We start from the raw sequence: 8303 nt of genomic DNA on the forward strand, positions 1-8303 counted from the left end.
GACGTTACAATCGCTTTCTCTGTATATAATTTAATAGTTTTAATGATTTAAAACAGTGCGTTCAGTGTGCATATCTGGAGGTTTCAGAGTAAGTTATGTTTAAAACGATTGTCAGTTGTATAGTTTGATTTGATTTATAATTAACTTATTTAAAGTTTAATGAGTGCTCAGTTTGCACAAAATGTTTCACAGACGTGTGTTAAACGTAACCGTAAAATTTGTGAGTCATATGTTCGATATGTGAACTAAAATTCATCTATGTCATATATTCTCCCTTCCCATCCATTGTGTTGCTATTATTTTTACTATTTGGCTTCTGCATGGATTTAAATATGAAAACGTCGTTACAAATTTGTGTTTCCATAGCAAACATTATCTCTCTACATTATTTACAAGGTTGTGTTGACACTGTGAAACTACTGACAACAAATATAAACAAACCTCAAAGTTTCAAAAGAGCATGTTATTGGACGTGTAGATTTTCGAAGAAAAATAATCTTATTTCTGTAAAATAGGCTATATATGTATATACACTTTAGACTAATACATATTTTTTCAGATTTGTTTTGTTCGTTCAATACATTTTATTGTCCTCGTGAATAGGTGTGCGAGGGTCGAGGTCATCCCAGTTCACACAGTACAAAGTTTACAGACAATACATGCATAATTAATTACTTTTCCAATTGAATTGATGTTGTCAATGGTATTTATTTTGCTTGTACAATGAAATAGCACATGTAAAAAGCCATCCAACAATCTGTTTACATTCGCTATAAAGCGGGACTGCATTTCATAAAATGCAGCAAAGACAAATTAGCGCCCCGAGCCGATTGTGACAAAGATATTTCGTACATGCTTTCCTACAATAACCGAAGCATTCGTGTTTTTATTAGGATCGGAGTAAGTGTTCCACTCTGGATCAGCAAACGATTTATTTCATAAATCAATCTCTGGGTTAATAGTCGCCATCTTTCGAACTACTTTCAAAAGTACAACAACAACAATAACAGTAGAAGACAATTTTAATTGCGAAAAGTTTAAAAATTGAGTACATGTGTCACGGTTGTTGAGTGGAATAGTGTTATTTTCAACTGTGTACGAAGCATGTGAACTGGTAGTGGAATAACCGAATTGTTGGTGGAAATGGAATTTAGAAATTAGCTATCTAATAATTCATCATCGTGTAGAATAATCATCAGCATCATTTCTGTGGAACATTGCACTATTCAAAATACAAGTGTTTCATAGATATGGTGCTTTTGACATAGTTCACTAACCATCAAGACTGAAATGATTCATGCACACAGGTAAAGTAAATAATTGAATTTGTGCAGAATGTTTATTTTTTACAGATTATTATTTAATTTGACCAATTTATTTTAGATTTATTGCACTGAAACTCAAAGTCTAAAGCTTAGTAAGACACTAAAGCCAGTTTTCTGAGAAGAAACAGTACTTGTTCAGAGTATAGCAGGCTCATGCGGCCTCTGGTTTATTTATTTGGCCTCAGCCTTTAACCTGGGTCGCTTTGATTTCTGGTGTTTAGCCCCCATATCAACAAGGCTCTCGACCCTATATGTAGTTATTCATATTGATTAAAGATTTTGAGAACCCTCACTCGGTGCCAGTGGGGATAAAACAGGGACCTTCTTATAGCTAGATGAATGCATCAAATATGCCAGCAACACTTTATAATCAATAACTTTATAATTGATGATTCTGTTCTTTTAACTACATTACTAATTTACCAAAACAATGTGAAACACATTTTTATGCCCCCAAAGGAGGGCATATAGTGATCGCACTGTCCGTCTGTCTATCCGTCACACTTTGCATTTAGGTTTCGAAAAAATGCTCATAACTTCTATGTCGCTTCAGATGTAACATTCATATTTGGTATGCATGTGTATATGGACAAGGCCTTCCCATACACACACAAATTTTGACCCCTTTGACCTTGAACTTAGGGTCGGCTTTTAGGTTTTGAAAAATGCTCATAACTTCTATTAAAGCGTTTATCGGGGGCGTATGTCATCCTACAGAGACAGCTCTTGTTTTTGCTACTGTCCTCTGCACAAACCATGATATATCTGCATATATGCATCCAACCAAATCAGTAAAACTATTTGTCACTTAATTACAGTAAACTTATTGCATGTTAACTTTTCACCAATATATATATACATGTATATATAATTATATATAACAGATCTTGAAAAAAACTCACATCAAACTTCAAATTGTTTTAGTAAATTATAGGCTTTAATTGGTATTGTGACATTGACACCACTCATGCATGCGACTATACAATTATACAACTATGGAGCACATTATTTATGAGAAATTCCAATACATCAACATATCGTCTCAGATTTAAGGCAGATAATCTAGTGCTTTTTTGCTGCCATTTTTACTATTACACATTTTTTCATTTTATGTTATGATGCATTGATCTTGTTTCTAAATTAACCAAGCAATCATGTTAAACTTTTGAAGAAAGATGTTGTCTGATAAATATAGAAAATATAATCACTACAAAGTGAACAAAATTCAGTTGAATACTGTGACCAACAAAGATTTGCCAAAGAGCAATTCAGATCATAATTTAAATTAAATACAAGTAATATGAAAGTCTGCCTATTGGATCCCAGTTAAGACTTATTTGTCAAATCTGCACATTAATTTTCCCTTAGCCATGTAGAATTGGGGACTAAATACCATCAAGTCATGTAAAAAGGAGCAGGGTATAGCACGCTGCTATTGATCTCTTGAGCTTTCACATGAATTTTACGGGTTATTTTCATACAACAAATGATATTATGTAGTGTAATGATAAAGCATTATGAGCACAAATTATATCTCTTACTAGTGGTGCAAAAATCATTTAAGTGTCACATTTCAAAAGAAAATTTATATAAAAAGGTATTACTAATTGTTAAAACGTTATAAAAGGTTATTTCAATTCACTAAAGCATTTAATTACAAGAACAAGTGCATTTTATGTCCATTACAATACATGTAACAGTATTGGCATTGTATTTATCTGCATTTGATGTGCATTTAATACACTTAAAAATGCAGACAAGACACACTTCTAACAGAAACAAATGTATTTTTTTCTGCATTTTTCCAGCATTAATACTCTTCAAGTGTATTTTTTATCATCCCAAATACACTTTACCAGGAAAAAAGTATGTTAAAATGCATTTTTAGTTTGTTTTAAGTATATTTTCAAATGCATTAAGACACTCTTTTCTTTTGCAAAAAATGTTGAACAAAAACTTGAAAATATTTAATATACTAAAGTGTAGTAATAATTAAAGTTTTGTATGAGCATCAAAAACAGTGTCAAATTCATACCAGTGCCTATTTAGTAGCAGTAGGCCTTATATGGTCTACTTGTGGTAGAAATAATGCATTTTGTATAATACAACATACATAAATTAAAAAATATAGCTGCCCATACAGTTCAATACAATGTTCAATTAACTACACTATGCAAAGTTGAAATATGACATCAAGCTTGGAATAATCTTTTCAATAATGAATAATATGCTGTTTTAATTTATAAGTGAAATAAACACTTGCATATAAAAACTGATTTTAAATCAAAACTAAATGTTTAATTTGATTTTTAGCTCCACTGGCTAAAGGTCCTGTGTCCATCGTGCATCCATGCATAAACTTTTCCTTTAAACATCTTCTCCTAAACTACTGGTCCAATTCTGATGAAATTTCTTAGGAATGTTCCTGGGGTGTACCTCTTTCAAATTTGTTCAAATTATGCCCCTGGGGTCAAATTTGACTCTGCCCTGGGGGTCACAAAATTGAAAATTTGCTTAAATAAGGCCTATTTTGTGAAAACTTTAAAAATCTCCCGTCCATAACCATTGGGCCTAGGGCTATCAAATTTGGTATGTAGAGACATCTAATAGTCCTCTACCAAATTTGTTCAAATTATACCCCTGGGGTCAAATTTGACCCTGCCCCGGGGGTCACAAAATTGAACATATGCTTATATAGGGTATATTTTGTGAAAACTTTACAAATCCTCTTGTCCATAACCATTGGGACTAGGGCTACCAAATTTGGTATGTAGTGGCATCTTATAGTCCTCTACCAAGTTTGTTCAAATTATGCCCCTGGGGTCAAGTTTGACCCTGCCCCGAGGGTCACAAAATTGAACATATGCTTATATAAGGCCTATTTTGTGAAAACTTCAAAAATTTCTTGTCACTAACAATCCGGCCAAGGGCTATCAAATTTGGTATATAGTGACATCTAATAGTCCTCCACCAAATTTGTTCAAATTTAATCCCTAGGGTCAAATTTGACCCTGCCCCAGGGGTCACAAAATTAAACATATGCTTATATAATGCCTATTTTGTGATAACTTAAAAAAAATCTTGTCCATAACCATTAGGCCTAGGGCTACACAATTTGGTATGTAGTGACATTGAATAGTCCTCTACTTAGTTTGTTCAAATTATGCCCCAGGGTTCAAAATTGACCCTGCCCCGGGGGCCACAAAATCAATTATTTGCTTATATAGTGCCTATTTTGTGAAAATTTTAAAACTCTTCTTGTCCTTAACCATAAGGCATAGGGCTACCAAATTTGGTATGTAGTGACATGTTATAGTTCTCTACCAAGTTTGTTCAAATTATGCCCCTTGGGTCAAATTTGACCCTGCCCGGGGTCACAAAACTGAACATACGCTTATATGGGGCCTATTTTGTGAAAACTTTAAAAATCTTGTTGTCCATAATCATTGGGCCTAGGGCTACCAAATTTGGTATGTAGTGACATCTAATAAACCTCTACCAAATTTGTTCAAATAATGCCTGTTGGGTCAACTTTGACCCTGCCCCGGGGGGTCACAAAATTGAATAAATGCTTTTAAAGCGCCTATTTTGTGAAATCTTTAAGAATCTTCTTGTCGAAAACCATTTGGACTATGGCTACCAAATTTGGTATGCAGTAACATCTTTTAGTCCTCTACCAAGTTTGTTCAAATTATGCCCTTTGGGTCAAATTTGATCCTGACCCGCATGTCACAAAATTTAACATTATATACGCTTATATCTTGCTTTTTTTTGTGAAAACTTTAAAAATATTCTTGTCCTTAACTCTAGGACCTAGGGCTACCACATTTTGTATGTAGTGAGATATAGTAGTCCTCTACAAAGTTTTCTCAAATTATGCCCCTGGGGTTAAATTTGACCCAGCCCAGAAGGTCACAAAAGTGTACATGTGCTTAAATAGGGCCTATATTTAAGTATTTGCACATGCAGAGAAATTTGTTTCAGCCTTTTTTCAGCAGTGGAGTGATACAGGGCCATCATGGCTCTCTTGTTTAAATACTCAAAAAATGAAACCGTGTTCATGCTTGCATGAACACAGTTTATAAATGCTGTCAGAATTATAAAATATGCAATTACAAAAATACAAATGCCAGGGAAAAGTGCTTTTTGTACTAAAAAATTCCAATGAATATTACAATAATACATTCTGAATACTTTAGTATGTAATTAACAGTTTTTGTCTGAGAAAATCACTAAATTTTATATATTTATTCAAATTCACATAAATCATATTTCAAAAACACATCATTACTTTAAATCCTTTCACACAATACTGAAAAAAAGCACAGTTTCTGATTGTTATTGATTCTTTATTAATTTATACATGTACCATTTTTAAATCTTGATGCATCCTCAATTGTATAATGCACATCTTAATCTGTTTTAACAATTACAATATAAAGATTAAGGCTGACTCAGTAAAATAATAATCCATGATTTCTGCAGTACTTGCAGACAAAATAGGAATACTGCTGTGATATTATCTATCTATCTAATGGGATATTAATTTGGCTTCAATAGAAAAAAATCAAAGCATACACATGTATAAAATGTGTATGTATATATGAGTTAAACTTAAATTGATTGACCATCGATAAAAAGATATTATAATATATGTATGTATACATATGTATATATATCCTTGTTAAACTAAAAATTAAATATGTATGTTTCTATTACATCATTTAGGACTTTTATTTTCAGACAAAGTAGAGTGAAGCTTAAAACAGTATCCAATTGTAACAGTCAATTTTTGGAAAATCAACCTTATAATTATTTTCTGTGTTGGCCAATGTCATAATTGGTATAAAATGTATATTGAACTGGAAGTTTTCTTTATTTTAAATGATAACATTTGCTTGGTCAGCCATAATTGTCACAATCAAGTGGTCTTTTTACACTGTAGTTTTCTCACTGACTATGGGTTTGTTCCGAGAATGAGCCACACAAAGTATCGTTGGGGAGATGAGTTGTCAATTTTATGTTTATCAGTCTTTCATAATCCAGTATACCTGTAAAAAGGGAATTTGTAACTAATAATCACACAATATACACAATTAAAATTGTTTGCATTTAGATTTATTTAGTACTGCACATTAATCATTTTCCAAAAATATGTAGCAACATTACATTATATAATGCTGCAATACTAAAGTAATTTACTAATTAAAGGTCGCTGATGTGTAATGGATGTGGTGTCCACCTAATGATCTGGAGGTCACTGGTTTGATCCCCAGTGTGGGAGCATTCTTAAGAAATCTCCAAGAGACACCCAAGTACTGGTTCTAGGCCCAGGAAACGAACTCAAGAGCATTTTACATACATGTACGTAGTTAGTACTTTAAATTTAATCGAACTAAAAATGGGTTAAAACTAACAACTGAAACCCTTATTAATACATTTTATTTTGAATCAAGCAAATGTGCAAATTCATTAAAAATAATGAGTAAAATTTAAAAATTCTACTTTAAAGTAATCATGATAATTTAGATCATTTTCAGAATATTTAATGATGATAATGATACAATTATATATTCCCTAAATGATAAAAATAAAACATGTAATGTTAATTTATGAAAAAAACGTTTTAATTTTATCAATATCATGGTAATTACAACTAGATACAGGCAATTAGATCAGAAACGTGCATTAATTATATTAACCCATTCATGCCTAGCGTCCTGAAAAAAGGACATTGCAAACAGCGTAGACCCAGATGAGACGCCGCATAATGCGGCGTCTCATAGATCTGGGTCTGCGCTGTTTGCTTAAAGAAATTTCTGTAAGAAATATTCTAAATATAGAAATAAATATACCAGACACTCCTACTTTTGGAAATAAATTGATCCAATTTAGAAGGATGGGAGAGTCCACTGGGCATAAATGGGTTAATGAACAACCCAGACATTTGTAGTGATTTATGGTCACTATTTGATTAACGTTCTATACATAACCTGTCATAAAGGGTATTTTTTAGCCAGTACTACAATCGGCAATATAGTCTGTATTGCATACATATTCCAACGTCTATTATCGATTCGCTTCCTCAAACTGAACAAATATTTAATGTTTACATCGCGAAACGTAATGCATCCAGTTTCACTTTCGGTTTGGTTGGTTTTGTAAACACCGTAATTTCATCTTAAAAATTGGATGATAGGGTGATTAAATAATAATGGAAAAGTAAATCACTTGGATAATAGGTCAAAATGCAACACAAATGAACGTTAATAGTGCTCTTAATATCAAAGTTTCGGTAAAAAGTTTGGCGCTAGTTCAACGCGCATCGTATACAGCCTCATAACAATAGACTGACAACCTTTTGGGTAGTAAAGTAGTAATACAAGGCAATATGGCGACCGTTAGCCACGAGGCCTATCTTACGGAGGAATCCGAGATAGCCGATGTATCACGATTGTAAGTGTTCGTGTGTCTTATATATAGATATCGTTGCAGGAAATTACAATGATCCGTAAAACTAAATTTAGATTCACATCGTACATGCATGATATACATGCTGGCGAATTCGACTGTACAGACATTTACGATTTCAGAATTAAATATCGGGCTAATTTCGCATTTTTTGACACGTGTTCATCTTAACTTTTATTTTAATTTATATTGAAATATATGTATTATAAGTTTTTTTACACATTTTATATAAATTCATAAATATTTGACAACTCGTGCAGTCCCGCTTTAAATGTTATGGATTTACGTTGAAATCGTTACAATATGTCATATGAAATATGCTGGTTGTTTCTTACATGACACCCATGATGTGTTTATATTTTGTGTGCTATATATGTTGATTTATTTTGAATCTTAATTTGTACTATTTACAAAAGCATTTTTAGTTAGCATTGTATTCACCCAATACGTCATTACATGTAATGTAAATGATCAAATCATATCGCTCTTTTTAAAAAAAATTCCGAA

The 8303-nt window shown here is 32.4% G+C and overlaps 1 long non-coding RNA gene across 1 annotated transcript; it reads right to left on the reverse strand.

Annotated features, from left to right (window-relative positions):
* Positions 1 to 6180: 6180 nt before the first annotated feature.
* On the reverse strand, positions 6181 to 7675 carry LOC127833270 (uncharacterized). Its single transcript, XR_008027289.1, has 2 exons — positions 7319 to 7675; positions 6181 to 6376 (listed from the first exon to the last, which is right to left on the reverse strand). It is a non-coding gene; the product is annotated as an uncharacterized LOC127833270 (long non-coding RNA).
* Between the last annotated feature and the right edge of the window lie 628 nt (positions 7676 to 8303).

This window comes from Dreissena polymorpha, chromosome 6 (genome assembly GCF_020536995.1).
Source record: "Dreissena polymorpha isolate Duluth1 chromosome 6, UMN_Dpol_1.0, whole genome shotgun sequence".
NCBI lineage: Eukaryota > Metazoa > Mollusca > Bivalvia > Myida > Dreissenidae > Dreissena > Dreissena polymorpha.